Source organism: Mus caroli, unplaced genomic scaffold (assembly GCF_978045245.1).
Source record: "Mus caroli unplaced genomic scaffold, Mus_caroli_1 scaffold_4, whole genome shotgun sequence".
Lineage (NCBI taxonomy): Eukaryota > Metazoa > Chordata > Mammalia > Rodentia > Muridae > Mus > Mus caroli.
This window is the reverse complement of record NW_028227259.1, coordinates 61,718,359-61,738,077: the sequence shown is the minus strand read 5'-3', so window position 1 is coordinate 61,738,077 and position 19,719 is coordinate 61,718,359.

Genomic DNA, 19,719 nt, shown 5'->3' with positions numbered 1-19,719 from the left:
CCACTACTTCCACTTCTTGGCCCTGGCGTTCCCCTGTACTGAAGCATCTAAAGTTTACAAGACCAATTGGCCTCTCTTTCCAATGATGGCTGACTAGGCCATCTCCTGATACATATGTAGCTAGATACACGAGTTCTGGGGGGTACTGGTTAGTTTATATTGTTGTTCCACCAATAGGGTTGCAGACCCCTTTAGCCCCTTGGGTACTTTCTCCAGCTCCTCCATTGGGGGCCCTGTGATCCATCCGATAGCTGACTATGAGCATCCACTTCTGTGTTTGCTAGGCCCGGGCATAGTCTCACATGAGACAGCTATATCTGGGTCCTTTCAGCAAAATCTTGCTAATGTATGCAATGGTGTCATTGTTTGGAGACTGATTATGGGATGGATCCCTGGTTATGGCAGTATCAAGATGGTCCATCCTTTCATCTCAGCAACAGACTTTGTCTCTGTAACTGCTTCCATGGGTGTTTTGTTCCCAATTCTAAGAAGAGGCAAACTGTCTACACTTTAGTCTTCGTTCTTCTTGAATTTCATGTGTTGTGCAAATTATATCTTGTATCTTGCATATTCTAAGTTTCTGGGCTAATATCCACTTATCAGTGAGTACATATTATGTGGGTTCTTTTGTGATTGGGTCACCTCACTCAGGATGATGCTCTCCAGGTCCATCCATTTGCCTAGGAATTTCATAAATTCATTCTTTTTAATAGCTGAGTAGTACTCCATTGTGTAAATGTACCACATTTTCTGTATCCATTCCTCTGTTGAGGGACATCTGGATTCTTTCCAGCTTCTGGCTATTATAAGTAAGGCTGCTATGAACATAGTGGAGCATGTGTCTTTCTTACCAGTTGGAACATCTTCTGGATATATGCCTCGGAGAGGTATTGCAGGATCCTCAGGTAGTACTATGTCCAATTTTCTGAGGAACCACCAGACTGATTTCCAGAGTGGTTGTAAAAGCTTGCAATCCCACCAACAATGGAGGAGTGTTCCTCTTTCTCTACATTCTAGCCAGGATCTGCTGTCACCTAAATTTTTGATCTTAGCCATTCTGACTGGTGGAGGTGGAATCTCAGGGTTGTTTTCATTTGCATTTCCCTGATGATTAAGGATGCTGAACATTTTTTCAGGTGCTTCTCAGCCATTTGGTATTGCTCAGGTGAGAATTCTTTGTTTAGCTCTGAGCCCCATTTTAATGGGGTTATTTGATTTTCTGGAGTCCACCTTCTTGAGTTCTTTACATATATTGGATATTAGTCCCCTAACTGATTTAGGATTGGTAAAGATCTTTTCCCAATCTATTGGTGGTCTTTTTGTCTTATTGATGGTGTCTTTTGCCTTACAGAAGCTTTGCAATTTTACGAGGTCCCATTTGTCGATTCTTGATCTGAAAGCACAAGCCATTGCTGTTGTATTCAGGAATTTTTTCCCCTGTGCCCGTATCTTCGAGGCTTTTCCCCAATTTCTCCTCTATACATTTCACTGTCTATGGTTTTATGTGGAGTTCCTTGATCCACTTAGATTTGACCTTAGTTCAAGGAGATAGGAATGGATGAATTCGCATTCTTCTACATGCTAAACACCAGTTGTGCCAGCACCATTTGTTGAAAATGCTGCCTTTTTTCCACTGGATGGTTTAAGCTCCATTGTCAAAGATCAAGTGACTATACGTGTGTGAGTTCATCTCTGGGTCTTCAATTCAATTCCATTGTTCTACTTGTCTGTCCATGCAGTTTTTATCACAATTGCTCTGTAGTACAGCTTTAGGTCAGGCATGGTGATTCCACCAGAGGTTCTTTTATCCTTGAGAAGAGTTTTTGCTATCCTAGGGTTTTTGTTATTCCAGATGAATTTGCAGATTGCACTTTCTAATTCGTTGAAGAATTGATTTGGAATTTTGATGGGGATTGCATTGAATCTGTAGATTGCTTTTGGCAAGATAGCCATTTTTACTATATTGATCCTGCCAATCCATTAGAATGGGAGATCTTTCCATCTTCTGAGTACTTTTTTAATTTCTTTCTTCAGAGACTTGAAGTTCTTATCATACAGATCTTTCACTTCCTTATTTAAAGTCACGCCAAGGTATTTTATACTATTTATTACTATTGAGAATGGTGTTGTTTCCCTAATTTCTTTCTCAGCCTGTTTATTCTTTGTGTAGAGAAAGGCCATTGACTCTTTTGAGTTAATTTTATATCCAGCTACTTTTAAACCGAGCTACTTCACCGAAGTTGTTTGTCAGGTTTAGGAGTTCTCTGGTGGAATTTTTAGGGTCACTTATATATACTTATATATACTATCATATCATCTGCAAAAAGTGATCAGCTTTTCTTGTCGAATTCCTCTGACTAGGACTTCAAGTACAATGTTGAATAGGTAGGGAAAAAATGGGTAGCCTTTTCTAGTACCTGATTTTAGTGGGATTGCTTCCAGTTTCTCACCATTTACTGTGACGTTGGCTACTGGTTTGCTGTAGATTGCTTTTATAATGTTTAGGTATGGGCCTCGAATTCCTGATCTTTCCAAGAATTTTATCATGAATGGGTGTTGGATTTTGTCAAATGTTTTTCTGCATCTAACAAGATGAACATGTGTTTTTTGTCTTTGAGTTTGTTATATAATGGATTATGTTGATGGATTTCTGTATATTAAACCATCCCTGCATCCCTGGAATGGAACCTACTTGGTCAGGATGGATGATTGTTTTGATGTGTTCTTGGATTCTGTTAGTGAGAATTTTATTGAGTATTTTTGCATTGATATTCATAAGGGACATTTTTCTGAAGTTCTCTATCTTTGTAGGAACTTTCTGTGGATTAGGTATCAGAGTAATTGTGGCTTCTGCTTCCATTTTGTGGAATAGTTTGTGAAAAACTGACTGGAATTAGATCTTCTTTGAAGGTCTGATAGAACTCTGCACTAAACCCATCTGGTCCTGGGCTATTTTTAGTTGGGAGACAATTAATGACTGCTTCTATATCTTTAGGGGATATAGGACCATTTAGATCATTAACCTGATCCTGTTTTAACTTTGTTACCTATTATCTGTCTAGAAATTTGTCCATTTCATCCAGGTTTTCCCTTTTTGTTGCATATAGCCTTTTGTAGAAGGATCTGATCTTGTTTTGGATTCCTTCAGGATCTGTTGTTATGTCTCTCTTTTCATTTCTGATTTTGTTAATTAGCATGCTGTCCCTGTGCCCACTAGTGAGTCTGGCTAAGGGTTTATCTATCTTGTTGATTTTCTTAAAGTACCAGCTCCTCATTTGGTTGATTCTTTGAATAGATCTTCTTAATTCCACTTGGTTGATTTTGCCCCTCAGTTTGATTCTTTCCTGCCAGCTATTCCTCTTGGGTGAATTTGCTTCCTTTTGTTCTAGAGATTTTAGGTGTTATGTCAAGCTGTTAGTGTGTGCTGTCTCTAGGTTCTTTTTGGAGGCACTCAGAGCTATGAGTTTCCCTCTTAGAAATGCTTTCATTGTGTCCCATAAATTTGGGTATGTTGTGGATTCATTTTCATTAAACCCTTAAAAGTCTTTAATTTCTTTCTTTATTCCTTCCTCAACAAAGGTATCATTGAGAAGTGTGTTGTTTAGTTTCCATGTGAATGTTTGCTTTCTATTATTTTTGTTGTTATTGAAGATCTGCCTTAGTCCATGGTTATCTGATAGGGTGCATGGGACAATTTCAACATTTTTGTATCTGTTGAGGCCTGTTTCATGACCAATTGTATGGTCAGTTTTGGAGAATGTACCATGAGGTGCTGAGAAGGTATCTCCCTTTGTTTTAGGATAAAATGTTCTGTAGATATCTGTTAAATCCATTTGTTTCATAAGTTCTGTTAGTTTCACTGTGTCCCTGTTTAGTTTCTGTTTCCACGATCTGTCCATTGATGAAAGTGGAGTGTTGAACTCTCCCACTATTATTGTGTGAGGTGAAATGTGTGCTTTGAGCTTTACTAAAGTTTCTGTAATGAATGTGGCTGGCCTTGCATTTGGAGCATAGACATTCAGAATTGAGAGTTCCTCTTGGAAGATTTTACCTTTGATGAGTATGAAATGTCACTCCTTGTCATTTTTGATAACTTTGGGTTGGAAGTCAAGTTTATTAGATATTAGAATGGCTTCTCCAGATTGTGTCTTCAGACCATTTGCTTTGAAAATAGTTTTCCAGCCTTTCATTCTGAGGTAGTGTCTTTCTTTTTCCCTGAAATGGGTTTCCTGTAAGCAGCAGAATGTTGGTTCCTGTTTGTGTAGTCAGTTGTCAGTCTATGTTTTTATTGGGGAATTGAGTCCATTGATATTAAGAGTTATTAAGGAAAAGTAATTGTTGCTTCCTGTTATTTTTGTTGTTAGAGTTTCCATTCTGTCCTTGTGGCTGTCTTCATTTTTGTTGTTGTTGAAGGAATACTTTCTTGCTTTTTCTAGCGCCTGTTTTCTGTCCTTGTATTTTTTTTTCTTTTATTATCCTTTGAAGGGCTATGTTCATGGAAGATAATGTGTGAATTTGATTTTGTCATGGAATACTTTGGTTTCTCCATCTATGGTAATTGAGAGTTTGGCTGGGTATAGTAGCCTGGGCTGGCATTTGTGTTCTCTTAGTGTCTGTATAACATCTGTCCAGGATCTTCTGGTTTTCATAGTGTCTGGTCAAAAATCTGGTGTATTTCTGATAGGCCTGCCTTTATATGTTACTTGACCTTTTCCCCTTACTGCTTTTAATATTCCAACTTTATTTAGTGCATTTGTTGTTCTTATTATTATGTGTCGGGAGGAATTTCTTTTCTGGTCCAGTCTATTTGAAGTTCTGTAGGTTTTTTATATGTTCATGGGCATCTCTTTCTTTAGGTTTGGGAAGTTTTCTTCTATAATTTCTCTTCCATCTCTTGTATTCTGTTGCTGATGCTGACATCTATGGTTCCTGATTTCTTTCCTAGTGTTTCTATCTCCAGAGTTGCCTCACTTTGGGTTTTCCTTATTGTGTCTACTTCCCTTTTTAGGTCTAGTATGGTTTTGTACATTTCCATCACCTGTTTGGATGTGTTTTCCTGTTTTTCTTTAAGGATTTGTAACTCTTTAGCAGTATTCTGCATTTCTTCAAGTGAGTTATTAAAGTCCTTCTTGATGTCCTCTATCATCATCATGAGATATGCTTTTAAATTCAGGTCTAGTTTTTCAGGTGTGTTGGGTGCCCAGGACTGGGTGAGGTGGGAGTGCTGCATTCTGATGATGGTGACTGGTCTTGGTTTCTGTTAGTAAGATTCTTACATTTGCCTTTCACCATCTAGTATTCTCTGGAGTTAGCTGTTATAGTTGCCTCTGGTTAGAGCTTGTTCCCCTTTTGATTCTGTTACTGTCTATCAGGAGACCTGGGATACTAGCTCTCTCCTGAGTTTCAGTAGTCAGAGCACTCTCTGCAGGCAAGCTCTCCTTTTGCAGGGAAGGTGCCTAGATATCTGTCATTCTGACCTGCCTCCTGGCAGAAGTTGTGTTCCACTCACCAGAGGTCCTAAGATCTCGTGGAGAGTCCTCTAGGGACCTTGGGGGTGTCTGCTGACTCTGTGCCCAAGGTGACCTGGTGCTGGTGCAGACTAGAAGGGACTTGCAACCCTGGTCAGGCTGGGTTTTCTGCTTCCCTAATGTTGGATTGGAATAGAAGTTGTGTTCCACTTACCAGAGGTCCTATGATCGTGTGGAGAATCCTCTGGGTACCTTGGGGGTGTCCGCCGACTCTGTGCCCAAGGTGAATAGGTGCTGGAGCCGACCAGAAGGCCAAGTTTGAGTTTTTATATCCCAGCCCTACCTCCTGTTCATTCTCTGGTTCTTGACTATAAGTTTTGAACAACTTTTCATTCTCTTGCCACTATGATCTTCTTAGAATGATGGATAAACTTCTCATTTATTCCAAGCCAATCAAACCTCTCCACATTTATGCTTTCTTGTCAGATATTTTGATGCAGCAATGAGAAATGTAACTTATGTGCTTCTATTTAAAGGTCTGTTTAATAATTATATGAATTAGATCATTCGTAGGGAATGTTATTGTTGTGGTTATTTTTCCTCTCAAATTCTGAGGTGACAAGCTTGTGAAATCACCAAAGTTTATGTTGTGTTGGGTAATAAGCCAAGGTCTTCCAATTATGGTAGATAATCACTCTACCAAGTGAGTTAAATCCCCGAACTAAATTTGGCATCTACCTATGCACTGATTAAAATGGAGAAATTCAATATTGGTTTTCCATGGATCCATTGGTGAGTATAATCTTCCTTTTTTTTTGAATTACTACAATACTCTTCACAAGATTTTCTCATGGACCCTTTCATACTCTTAAGATTTACATAATAATACAACCATAATTCTACTGTTTCTCATAAAGTTTCTTAGGAATAGCACATGAGAAACTAAATTAATTGAACAGTCATGACTTTTGGGAAAAAAATTCCCTGAGGGCTTGTGCAACCTTCAGTCCTACCACCTTCTGCTCCCCAGAAAGTTACCATCTTTATGGACCCAAGAATTAACATACTTTCCTGTAAATTTCAGAATGCTTTTTCTTCAACATTTGTGCATAGAGCATTCACTTTCATGAAATTCACAGAAAATTCGTTCCTAAAAGAGATCAGCTAATTGTTCATACATATTGTGGAAAGCAGTCTTGACAGAACAAGCATTTGGGCAAGAGAGGCAAGAAGATCTATGAGTTTGAGGTCAACTTGGTCTACAGAGTGAGTTCTACATAAGTCAGGGCTACAAAAAGGAACCTTGTCTCAAAACAAAACAAATATATACTGTGTGATGTTCTCCTATTGTGTTCTGTGTACTAGGCTAAGCTATATCTGTTTCTTATTCATTCCAATGTGGAAAAAAAAAACAGCCTTTTAATCAGTCACTGTGGTTTGTTTCTTAAGGAGTATGATTATTAACAGATGAACTGTGAAGGACTTCTCATGACATGTTCTTATAAGTGGGAAGTCTGAAATTTGATGTAAGAAAGCTACAACTATAGTCTCCCTATCAAAAGAATACTAAAAATATTGTGTATAAGGCAAGGTATGAAGTACCCTCTATGAACTCTATTCATCTCTTTCTCTCTGAGCTCTGTTATCAATCTATCTCACACATGACATTTATGAATACCAAATGAACATATGATTATTTATATCACTATATAGCTAAGACTTTCTAAATATATAGATCTTTTAGTTTTAAGCATAAAATAGAGAAAAAATATTATAGGACTAACCCATCCAGTAAATCACTGGGGATTTGAAGACTATGTAGTCTTCATGAGAGTTTTTGAGACTGTAGTTGTAAAATAAACGTAACCACAGAGAATATGGGGAAGCAGGACTCAGCTGGTAAGAGATTGCAAAAAGAGACACAGGATTTGGAGAGCTTCATTTTTAGGGACACTTGAGTACAGGTCCTTAAAATTGAGTGTTTTCTTCAAATGTGTCCCTTAAGGATGGACTTTATTTCTATCAAAAATCCATGCTTCACTTCGATTGCAATTATTCCACTGTTGGGAGATAAGAATATGTACACTTGAATCTATCATTAAAGGAAATTCATTTCTTATTCTGGAGATGAGTTCTCATTCTTTCTTGACTAGATTAAGAAAGAATGTTTTGAAAATGTGATGTTTTACTATAGATGGCTTAGCTTTCCTTTCTGGGACACAATATTTAAAAAACATACGAGTCAAGTTCCTCCCAAATGCATCTGCTTGAACTTGAGTCCAGATTCTGGACTGTGAATGAAAATAAACCTCATTTCTTTCTAAACTATTCAATTCAAGAATCCTGATCTAGCAAGAGAAAAGTACCTCTTAGTTTGAATTGACACATATTTTTCCTTTCCTCAAGTTTGGAAAAGAGTGGGTTTGTGATAAAAAAAATATTATTTTTATTAGATATTTTCTTCATTTACATTTCAAATGCTATCCTGAAAGTCCCCTATACCCTCCCCCTGCCCTGATCCCCAACCTACCCACTCCCACTTCCTGGCCCTGACATTCCCCTGTACTGGGGCATATGATCTTCACAAGAACAAGGGCCTCTCCTCCCATTGATGGCCAACTAGGACATCCTCTGCTACATATGCAACTAGAGACACTGCTCTGGGGGGTTCTGGTTACTTCATATTGTTGATCCTCCTATAGGGTTCCAGACCCCTTTAGCTCCTTGGGTACTTTCTCTAGCTCCTTCATTAGGGGCCCTGTGTTCCATCCATCCAATAGATGACTGTGAGCATCCACTTCTGTATTTGCCAGGCACTGGCATAGTCTCACAAGAGAAAGCTATATTAGGGTCCTGTCAGCAAAATCTTTCTGGCATATGCAATAGTGTCTGGGTTTGGTGGTTGTATATGGGATGGATCTCTGGGTGGGGCAGTCTCTGGAGTTACAGAGAAAAATTTCAGAGCTGAGACAGAAGGACAGACAATCCAACATATTATTTTTTATAAAATATCAAGTGCAGATTTCATATTGTGGTGTGGTTAGAATATCTCTATGCTAAAAAACAAAATTTCTTATAACTTCTGATATTCTACTTAAACCATAGTTACTCATAGCTTCAGACTACTTGGGTTTTTTGTTTGTTTGTTTGTTTTGTTTTGTTTTTGTTTTTCTTTGTGGGTTTTTTTTTCTTTTCTTTTTTTTTTTTTTTCTTTTTTTTTTTTTTTTTTAGACAGGGTTTCTCTGTGTAGCTTTGGCTGTCCTGGAACTCACTCTGTAGACCAGGCTGGTCTTCAACTCAGAGATCCGCCTGCCTCTAGCTTCAGACTACTTAAAATAGTACTCAGAATATGGTTGGAAGTTAATCATCACAAAGAATAAAATGAATCTCTATCTATGTGCGCATATGTACATATATATGAATTTTATGTATATGTATATACTTGTGTATATACATACATACAAATATAGATTTAATCATTTTATGATACCTGAACTTTGTTATGTCTAAGCATAAAATAAAATACTAAGTGAGGTTCTATATTTGAGAAATACATTTTTCAGCAAATAAATTTTAATAATATGACTGTAGATTATTTTTAAATAACTACACAAAATTTATTTCATATTTTGTACCAGAAAGTCACTCATGATACAATTGAGATGTGTGCAAAAGTTAATGGTAAAATAGAGACTTAATAGATCTACTTAAAAAAACAAACAAAAAAACAAAAACAAGAAAAGAACAAATGAGGGCATGAAAAATAATTGGTTTTTACTTTATTGGGTCTTCATAACCTAGAATAGGACAACCAAAATAGTAAAAAAAAGAAAGAGTTGCTAAAATTACACATACATTTTTATAGCTTAAATTCACATAAACATGCAATTTCCTTTGCTATAGTTAACAAATCAGTGTTTAAAATTATGCCAGAATGCTCAATATATTTTCTATCCTAAGCTATAGAGTAAATTCTGGGGGAAACTAATCAGCAGAAAACACTTATCACATAACTGAAATGTTTCTTACTTTACTAATTTGATTTAATAAGAAAACAGATTCTTTTTAGTATGTCTGCTCAATAATTTCCGTAGCTGTGATAAATTGGGATATTGGAACCACTAACTTTCAGTTGCTTTGGATTTTTGAAGATAGGAACATAAACTTTGTCAGTGTCATTTCACAATTTTAGAATATTTTAAACTGTTTAAAATTAAATACCTAAGTCATGAAATAGTCCTATTAATTGTGAGTATACCTAAATTTTTCCCTAATATACTAGAGTGAGAGTCTAAATTTTCATTAGTTCTCTCCACTACATCTATGATTGGACCCAGTTGGTATGAACTGAAACATGCAAACATTTCATTTGATTTCCATTAGCAGAACACTTCCTAGAACAAGCTGACTTTGGAAAACATTTTTTTTTCACTATTTCAGAAGTAGGGAAACAAGACAATCAAAAAATCATCTTGCAAAAGTAAAAGTGCAGACACAACCCCTGAGAGCAGTAATTGGATTTGGGGGCTACCTAAGATTTAGTTTTCACTTTTCTTCTTCAAATCTGGCTCTTTCACTCTCAGAAAACATATTCCTTCTTATGCAAATTGCATTTTTTATTGTCTGACATTTCTACAGTTAATTGAGTTTCATGTCACCGTTGAAATGACTGAAAGAATGAAATCAAACTGCTCATACAATGTGCTTTCTTCATTTCACTGAGAATAGTTTGTCTACAACATGGAAACCCAATGTCTTATATGTATAACTAGATGATTATTTCTCTTATTAAATCAATGACTAAGTCTTGGTTGCAGAACTAAAGTATTTGGGGCTTGCTAATTCAAAACATACTAATGTTTTGTCTAATAAACTGGAAATAACAAGTTCCTTTTAGAGGGCTACTTTTTTTTTTTCATTTACTTATCTACCATGTTAATACAAATGTATAGTGTTGGCAAATGCAAATGGAATTAAAATCCACAGGTATGCAACTTGAGGATTTTTCATCTTTTTGTTTAATCCATGTTTTATAGTGAGCACAAAGAAAATTGTAAGTACACCACATTTGGGTATGTGAAATTCATATGACACAATCATTATGTGTATATGCCTATGTTGTATGCCACATGTGCAAGGGTATCTGTGGAGGACTGAAAAAGAAATCAGATTCTATAATTTTGGTTGTAGGAAGGTGTACACGGTCCAGTGTGGGTGCTGGAATCTGCATTTCGGTCCCCTGGCACAGAAGCAAACAACCTTATCCTGTAAGTCAGTTTGCCAATCTTTGTTTCCTTTATAATCAAGAATATGAAAATACCTGCGTAATTATCTGAAAAGCATAACTTGTTTTATAACTTGAAAATACCACTGAGGCACATGTGATCTTTCAAGCCCTAATGGACAAATGTTCTAAAGGACTGATGGAAGATGGTAGAAGAATCAATAGGAGCCCATCTCATTCTAGACAGTACTTTCTCTCGAAGAATTTCTATAAAGAGATTTTTCATAACCCTGGAATCAATGAGTGGCTTTCCACTTTTGGATGAAGTTATAAAGAATTCATTAGAGTTAATTTCAACTATTAACACAGTGGCAGCTCTCCATCCTTCAACTCAGCAATGCTGTGGAAATATGACCCACGTGCTACCTTACTTTGCAAGGTGTAGGATAGCAAACTTGAATAAGGTTACCATATACTTTAAATATCAAAGATGCATGTGTATTACTTTGTATCCTCACTTTCTTGGAAGCAAAGACAACCATGGCCATTTTTCTGTACCTGCCTTCATTGTTGCAAACTTCCCTCCATCTAAATGAAGAAATTTTCTAAGTAATGTGAAGGGCAAAACCCTGTTCTATTCTCCCCTGATCCACTGTGTTACTTGTTTTTGTATGCTTTGTTCTGTTTTTACACCACTTTTCTTATCTGAAAAGACAGACAATATAGAAAGGAATTAATGTTTGAAAAAATGTACACAATGTCTGTGTATGCCCAGAGAGACATAAAGGGTCTGAGAAAGCCTTAATTTATACTTCAAAATTATTGGCAATATAGAGAAACACTACAGTAAAGTGAGAGTTATGAATTAAACTAGAATTCAAACCAGGAAAAAACTAGGGAATCAAAACAGGATTCACAGTGACTACAATAAATATAGTTTTACGCATGCACGCACACACACATACACACACACACACAAACACACAATGAACACACAATCCTAAGATATTACAAAAATGATAGTTCATTCAAGAGAAAATGGTAAAACAATAAATGTTTTCATTGAAAAAATACTAATGCCAGATCTACTAAAAAAGATTTTAAAATAGTTTATTATATGCTCAAAGAGGTACTATCGAGATGGCTCTTGACCCACCAGAGAAAAGCTATTGACATACAAGCCTGACAACCTGAGTTGAAAAATAGATGAAGCTCGAGGACAGAGTACAAAGGAAACATAATTTCTAGTTTATGAAAGTATTTATTTATTATTATTTTATATGCCATTTTATTTTTCCAACATAACATTTTTTATTATTTGGGAACTCCACATAATATACCCTGATCACACTCATTTCCCAGTCCTCCAAAGTTCATCTCTCTACCTTGTGATGCCCTCCCCCGAATGCACACAATGAAGAAGAAAGAGAAAAAGCAACAACAAAACCCCTTAAGTTTAAATTGTTTTACTCATATATTCACTCTTGAAATAGGGAGAAAGACAAGGTAGTGGGAGAGTGGGAAAGAGAGACAGAGACATTCATCTTAACAGAACAAGCCGCATCTGTATTTTCTCCAAATCAATAACAGCAAGGCAGAGCTCAAACCACAATCTCCTATAGTGATGCAGTATTATGTTTTCCTACACGGGACTACATATGTTTCAATACTATCATTGTCATAGAAAAAATAATGGTCTCTCTATAAAATATGCATGTTCTCACAGTTTCTCCAAGCACTATTATCTCTTTTTCTCTTTCTCTCTTAATATTATTAGGTGGAGTTTGGGCGAGAGAAAACCCTGAAATAGTTGTCCACCAGGTTCAGGACAACTGGCATAGAGCCTTTGGAGACAGGCTTTCACAGACCTGGAAGCAGACCTTTGATTTCTTTATAAGGGAGCTGAGTAGCTGAACATCTCTGAGACCTAGTTCAGATTTTTTTTAAATGGTTGGTCAGAAAAGACAAGTCCCCAGAGCAGGACCAGACTCAAAGCAGAAGCACCTGCTGTGTGTAGACATTTAGGCACCAGGCTTATGCTGGACAGGGTTCATTTCTTCTAATTTCCAGATTAAGAATTGTTGGAAGGGGGACCATGACAAATGACAAAAGGATCGGTTTTTTAAAAAAAGTATGAAGTCATTACAGAGGACAAAATAACGGTTCACAGGGAATGAGACAAGTTGTGATTCTTCATTGGCCCCGAACCACCAATTCTTCAGGGGCACACACAGCAGCCCACTGAACTGGGACCACATGAAAGGTTTGAATGCAGAAGGGTGGGGATGGGGAGCACAATCATCTTTGCAGAATTGTTTCAAATACATTAGTGAATTTTCACTGAAAGAATGACAATTTAATCAATGAGAGATTGTTAAAGTCTACAAGGCAGCATTTCCAATGGGGGGGGGGTGAGATTCACTCCAAGGCAGAATAAGTAGGTGATGGTACATTTCATTTAGGAGAAAGGGGATGGGAATCTTTTGAGAGGGTATCTTTTAGAATGGGGAGCTCTAATAGAAACCTGGCCAGTTATTTCTGGTGCAATATTTAAGACAGAAACGGACTCTGTCTTGAAAGTCTAAGAAAATGCTATTGAGGAAAAATTCTAAACTTGCAATAAAGTATAATTATCTGATAATTGAAATACGTTTGAAACGACAGACATCACTCTCTGAAAGAAACTGTAAAAGTTATTACTAAATGGAGGTCTGATGGATTCTCCTAAGCTGTAGTGTACTAGGAATTGATCAGTTTAGGAATGAATATGTCTACTCAATGATTGTCAACCATTACTAGTTTTCCAACTTGGGGCAAGTTGATATTTCAATCAGTTTCATTTAATTGTCACGTGTTGAGAAATTTCTGTTAATTTTTCAAAATATGGTTTAGTCCCTTGGGCAATCTCCTAACTTACAATGGGGACATTTGGACAAGGGGTATCTTCACCTAGGAGCTCAACGCAAATAAAACATAAAAAGTCATTTTACTTCTTTTTAATGAATCATTAACAAGTGAAGTATATTAAGTGACAAATTATTCAGACCACATTGTAAAGGTTAATTTGGAAATCGAAAACAATCTCATCTAAATTTGGATCTGGATTCACCTGAGCAGGTAGAAGCATAAACCCCAGCACACCCTAGCCAAGTTAAATATTTGAAATGAGTTTATAAAACTGTGTATTCATGCACACACACTCACACAAATGTTAAGGAAAATAAGTAGCGATTTTATCTATTTTTTTAAACTTTTAAAATTTGCATAAGATTGTGAAACAGATTAGAATTTTACCTGAAAATTTAACATCATCCACTCTTAAGAACAGACATATTTTAGGCAAAATCATGAGTTCTAAAAAATATATTTGAATCACTGATGTGTATAGTGGACAATAAAAATAAAATGTGAGCAATAAAATATATTGCACTTATATGGTTTATAAAGCTCCTTTTGGGGAGTAGACTGTACTCTTTAAATCAAATTTTATATTTACCAATATTCAACCTTCAGCTATTTTTTTCCTTTTTGAACTAGTTTAAAATTTTATTTATTTGAAGATTTCAAATTTACTTCTCCATATAAAACAAGTTTAAAAGAGTAAATGAACCTCTCTCTGTCTTGAGACATAGTCTAGTTACTTTCTCCAAATGACAGTAATGATTCAAACTTCAATCTCATTGCCATTCTCTCAAATGGAACATATTTTAATCGGTGTATTGCTCCAATTATAAAATTTCTTGTTCTGTTAATTATAATATTCAGTTATGACAAGTCCTACCTTATAAATCCTATTTTATTAACTCTACTCTCAAAAGTCTAAAAATCTTGGAATGCCGGGTTATTGTTTTCATCATAAAACAGGAAGCAAAGCCAAGGTACAAGATAGTTAAGAAAATTAATTTTATCTCAAACAAGTTAATTCATATTGAGTTGGCCATCTCACTGTGGGAAAATTCATATTCAAAACAATTTGTTAAAGTTTGTATGAATTAGGTAATCATTAAGATTCTTACTGTTTCCTGAATACAATTTCTAAGCTTCTAGGTGAGGAGGTAGAAAGAAAACAAAGAAAATCTACAGTATGAATAAATGCAAGAGAATTCTGGAATTCTTAAAGACGTTAGTAGCTAAAATTTTCACCTCAAAATACAGGAAGAAATAAATTTGTAAAGACCTTTATATGCTCAGGAGATTGGATTACTTAATAGAGATGAAATCAACAAGTACACAAACGGGAACTGCAATATGAATGTAATCAGCATTATCCATCACAAGCCATTGGAATGCCAATATTTCTACTAATGTTCTAGTAGGAAGTGAAAAATCCAAAACCAAGCTGAAGTTAGTTCTCATATTTGAACTGAGACTTCAGCCAAAGCCAAACTGGGACTGTACATGCCTACCAATATAATGATTGCTAAAGGTATCCACAAAAATAAACTCAGAAAAAAAATCAGGAAGAAAACAGACACAGGAGGGTGGGAGAAAGTCAAGGAAGATGAGCCAGAGAGAAAAGCAAATGCAGGTGGAAAAACAAACTGACTTTAAATATGTCATAAAGAAGATGGAGTTGTTAGAATGAGTGAGAGACCACTTATAGTCATTGCTCTTTGTAAGTCCAATCAACTTATACTATTACATTGGGAATATACTTCTAATCACTAGCCAGATTATTAAAAATGAACTAAATGATAATTAAATAGATTTGGGATTATATTGAACTGAATCCAATTTTAATAAGAGGGAGTCAAAAGAGCTATACAATATAGTCGCTGCAAATGCAGAGCAATGAAAAGAAATCGAATGATTTGTTCTGTAATGAGAATTGAATTTATACATGGGAAAGAGAATGAATTAAATGTATACTAAAGGACACCAAGGGATTGATCTCATAGTAAAGTGTGGTTCTAAGAAGGAAGTCTATTTGAAATTCATTTAAGTACTGCATTCTGACTTAGAAAATCTATTTAATATATACTATTCCAGAGTGTACTAAAGATTCCCCAATTGCTGAATCCACTCGTTGGCTATCACTTAGTCCTTATCAGGAACCAAGAAATAACCAACAAATATAGAAAATAAATAATGTGGAGCATCCAGAAATTTAAACATTCTGAGTTATTTTGGAGAGGTATAGATAGATATTCTTTGAATAGTTTTTTTTTTTCTTTCCAACTGGGTTGAAGAAATTCTTTGTATAGTGAAATACTGAAAGTTTGGTGGATGTTACACAGAGATATCAAAAGTAAATTATTATAACTATTGTCTCAAGAGGAAAAAATCAGTGAAATACAACTTGACATTTAGGAAAATTTAAGCGACTTTGAAAGAATAGTAGGTAAACAAGTCCTATGCAAATGGGGGTAGGGGGTAAGGAGGTGGGGGTAGGCTGAGCTCCAGCTTCTTGGAGAAACAAAATAAAATTACCAGAAAATTGGAAGAGAACAGTCAGAAATCCTGCACATATTATGTGGTGACACAACACATATATGAATTTTCATAACTCTAGTCTGTAAATCTGCCAAATTAAATGAGAACATAGCCTAGTATTGGTTTTATTGTAATGTTAGGTAAGTTGTTTAACTCAAAATATCAACAGCATCCTTTTAGAGTATGTACAGTGGAATGCGTGGTATGGAGGTGTGAGAGTGTGTGTGTGTGTTTCTTTGAGATAGGGTTTCTCTATGTTTTTGGGACAATGTTTCTCTATGTAGTCCTGACTGCCCTGGAATTCACTGTGTATACTAAACAGACCATAAATTTACAGAGATTATCATGCTTGTAACTCCTGAGTGCTGGGATTAAAGAAGTACAGAATCATGTAAGCATTCTAAATTCTAAAAAGAAATGGGAAAATAATCAAACCTATTGAGTGTTTTTGAATTTATTATAAAATTGAAACTCACTCTCATAATCATACTCAATGAATTCTGTTATTTATTACATAACAAGAGTTTATTAGTAGGAAAATCAATGTAGCTTAGGTGACACAATTTTACAGAAACTAACTCAGGAATTAATCCCCCAAGTAATAAATGTGTATGTCATTTACTATCTTTGCTAGCATTTATTTAAAAAAAAAACATTACCATAAAGATTTAGAGTTGGTTCAGATAGTAAAAGTGCCTTTAACAGAAGTTGGAGGACCCTCTCAAGAACCTGTGTAAAATTCAAGTCAATGTGTAGACCATGAAAAGTCTCAACACTCCTATAGCAACTTGGGAGGTGGCTACAGGAGACTCCAACAAAAGCTCAAATGAAAGATAGTCACTAGTAGTGACAGAAACAAGAGACGCTTGGTCTCTATAAGGCAAATGGTGAGAACCATCCTCTCCAAAGCAGTTGTCTGATCTCCTGATCTACTCTGTCGTGCACATTGTATAAACACACACACACACACACACACACACAAAAATGAAAAATAAATAAAAATTTCAGGTCACTAAATAATTTTTAAAAACCTGTTTATTCTTCAAACGGACAAGGAATGATAGTGTAAGTATCATTTGTACTTGAATGACAGTTTTAGGTCAAAACTAATCTGATAAGTCTCAATGTCACATTGAGTTTGTGCTGTATGAATGAATTTACTTTAAATTTTATCTATGACTTTTTTCCTTATGCCTCAAAATATATCTGGACTTCTGCAAGTGTCAAGAAATATTTGCTCACTAAGCAATTCAATTGTATAAAGAAGTCTCATCCTTTAATATACATATGTCTGATCCAGGATGAGAATTCCCAGGATCCTACCAATGCAGACTTAATGTGCATATGATGGTCTATGCTCTGTTTAACTTCCTGCTGCATTTGGGAAATCAGCAGAACTCAAAATTTTCTACTATAAATTCATAGGCATCACATGAAATATTGCCAATTTTAGGTAGCAAGTCAGAAATTATTTTTGGACCCAAAGGATTCATTCAATTTATATGTTTTTAATATTTGAACAGGATGCCATCTAGCCTAAGTTGAATCTTTTTCATGTTAGTTAATGTCAATTGAGAAATAGGGGATGAGTTGAACAACATAGGTCAAAGGAGAGAATGTGACTGCAGTGTAAAATACTAAGAATGTCTGTTCTGTGTGGTACAGTACTACAGTTCCCCTGAAGACCCCTGATGATATGATATTGTGGTGGTAGTTTGTGTGTGTGTGTGTGTGTGTGTGTGTGTGTGTGTGAGAGAGAGAGAGAGAGAGAGAGAGAGAGAGAGAGAGAGAGAATTTCTAAACTATACTGATTTTGTTTTGTACTGCTATTTTCCAAGTTATACATCACTTTTCATTATAAACATTGCATCACAGAATTACATAGTATTCAATTATGCATTTAAAGCCTGCATGTACACGGTCCAATGTGCTTCTTCCCTTCTTATGATTTTAGCAATCAAAACCTAAAAAGATACTAGATAGAGAGCATCTCAGCAGGCCTTCTTAGAAGAAACATTTGGAAACAGGAAATGAAAGAATATATCAAATTTTGGCGATATATTCTATTTTTTACTTAAAATGTGTACTTAAAATGGTCATAGAAAAATAATTTCAATGATAATGAATACAGCTCTATAAGAGAATAAAGTAAAAACCGATCAATAAAAAAAAAAAAATCAAAGTAAGGGATTTTAGTTGGTTTCATTGTTTATTTTGAGACTAAATCTCTTTACATAGACCTGGCTAGGTTCTCCCTGAGTAGACACCATTGGCCTCAATTTTAGAGAGAACTGCCTGTCTCAGCCTTACAAGTACTGGGATTAATGCTGTGTACCACCATGGTATGCTTTCAAATAAGACTGAAAACATTGTAAGCTACTGTATCACTTATACCAGTCATTTGTCCTGGAATCCCAATAGGCATTATGAGTGGAAGAGGAATGTCCCTTGCAAAGAAAGAGCATCTCAAAAGCCAAATGTGGTGGTTTCAGAGAAGGAACAGGCAAAATTATTGATTATTTTGAAATTAGTTTACTACGAATAGATACAAAACACTATATGCTAAGGTAGATTCAAATACAAACACCAGTGATGGTGAGGGAGAGTATTTGCAGTTAGTGGCATACAGTAGGTAAACACATTTCCCAGAGTTCTTTTCTCCAATGAAATTATATTCTGATTCTGTGACAACCTCTAAGGATAAAGTAAATAAACTTGCCAAATGGGAAGGAAAATGATCTTTTTCAATGAGATAAAGAGAAAGGAAATTTTTAATCATGAGGAAAATGGAAGTATAAATTCTTAGTATGTATGAATATATTGCCTTACAACATTGAATTAAGCTATTCAGATGCCTCAAAATTGGCTCTCGTTCTGTCCTTTAAGATAAATTAGTGTATTGAGAAGGGAACATTGGTTTACATGTGAAATTGAATTAGTCCAATTAGGTTATTGTTTAAGGTATCAAATAGTGCAAAGATGTCAAATAATATGAACATAGAAATATGAAAATAGACTTTAGGTTTAGATTAAAATAAGAGTATTTATAACAACATAATTATTTAAATATGTTTGTAAAATTAAAATGTTGATTTATTATGCTACAAGATGGTATTGTAAACATATAGAAAAAAAGAGTAAGAAAATTAGCAAAATAATTTTGTAACTTGGAGTGAAGCAAGAATTTATCATATAACCTGAAGGCCCTATGACTTTTATTGGAGCAGTCCCTGACTTTGAAATTTTCTATATTCAACATGAAAACCTCTAATTTGGCTCCAAATATGCCTCTGCTAATGCTAAACATTGCTTGGATTTTCTAACACAATAAACAGAAGAAACTGGAAAGTGAATCATCTACATTTATAATACTTTTCTATAACTTCAAAATCAAGGATAAACTAAAAGTTAAGTTGTTTTTAAAGTCTGGAGAATACAAACAGTATAACTCATGAGCCTGTTTCACTCCAAGCTCTGTTATTGCTGTTTTATAATTATTAAGACATTGGCTTCGTTTCCTAAATTCTCTACTGATTGTTGAAAAATTATTGAAAAATTCTTTAAGACTTGTTTATATTTATGAACCATCATCTT